This window comes from Miscanthus floridulus, chromosome 3 (genome assembly GCF_019320115.1).
Source record: "Miscanthus floridulus cultivar M001 chromosome 3, ASM1932011v1, whole genome shotgun sequence".
Taxonomy (NCBI): Eukaryota; Viridiplantae; Streptophyta; class Magnoliopsida; order Poales; family Poaceae; genus Miscanthus; species Miscanthus floridulus.
Window position 1 is genome coordinate 42542416 of NC_089582.1, and position 1081 is coordinate 42543496.

The window sequence follows — 1081 nt, forward strand, 5'->3', positions numbered from 1 at the left end:
TTATTCTGTAGCCACCTCTATTTACCATAATTTTATATACTAATTTACCATAATGTCAATACATATTTACGATAGTTGGGTTACTATAACACATGGGAATATTTACCATAACGTTATAGTAAACCACTTAGTAAGGAGTTACTGTAAATCTCGTAAATTAACATAGTAATTATCGTAACTCAAAGTGGCTACAGAATAAGTTATTCTATGGCCAGCTACAGAATAGTAGTTCTATATATATATATATATATATAGCTTCTATGTCAGTACTATGAGTCTATAACGGCCAATAAAAAATTATAATTTCCCTGGTTGTTCTATAAAAACACATATATTAACTGTAATTTTTCTATCAGTTTTACCATATCATTGTGTTTATGGTAACCGACAAAATAACTGTATTTTCTCTATCGGTGTGAATAATATTTTCAGTTTCTAGTAGTGGTCGAGCAATTGCTATATGTCCTTGGAGGAGACTCATAAATTTCTGAGCCCAGTTAGACTCATATAGATATGCAGTAACCACATCCAACTCCATATCCAAATTAATAATAGCTTCGGTAAAGCTCAAGTACTAATAGTTTTTTTTAAAAAAGACTTTGCATGGGAATAATTATATATTAACTAAATGGATACCTTATATTAAAAAGTGAACTTTGGGACGACAAATTGAGGTGTCACTGACATAATCATTTATCAGTGAGTGCATATTGTACATATATCAATGAAATAATACACAAATTTCTTGACGAATGTTTCGTTTGAATGATATGATAGATTTGAACCGTGTCCATAGATACCACAAATGGTGTCAAAAGACTACATGTTTGACTCACACTTCATGTCATGATGGGTGGAAGAAATGATACGCTCAATGTCTGCAAATGTGACATCATTTGGTCAATATAACACCAACAAAAATCAACCATGCAAACAATATGCATTAGAGATTATCTGCACAAGTCAATAAAGTTGTTTATTTTAGCATAATTTTTATATATACATATGCATCCCTTGATCGAATAACAGTGTTGAATATAAGCCAGCAACTCGATCGATGCATGGGGAAGCTTGGGGTTGG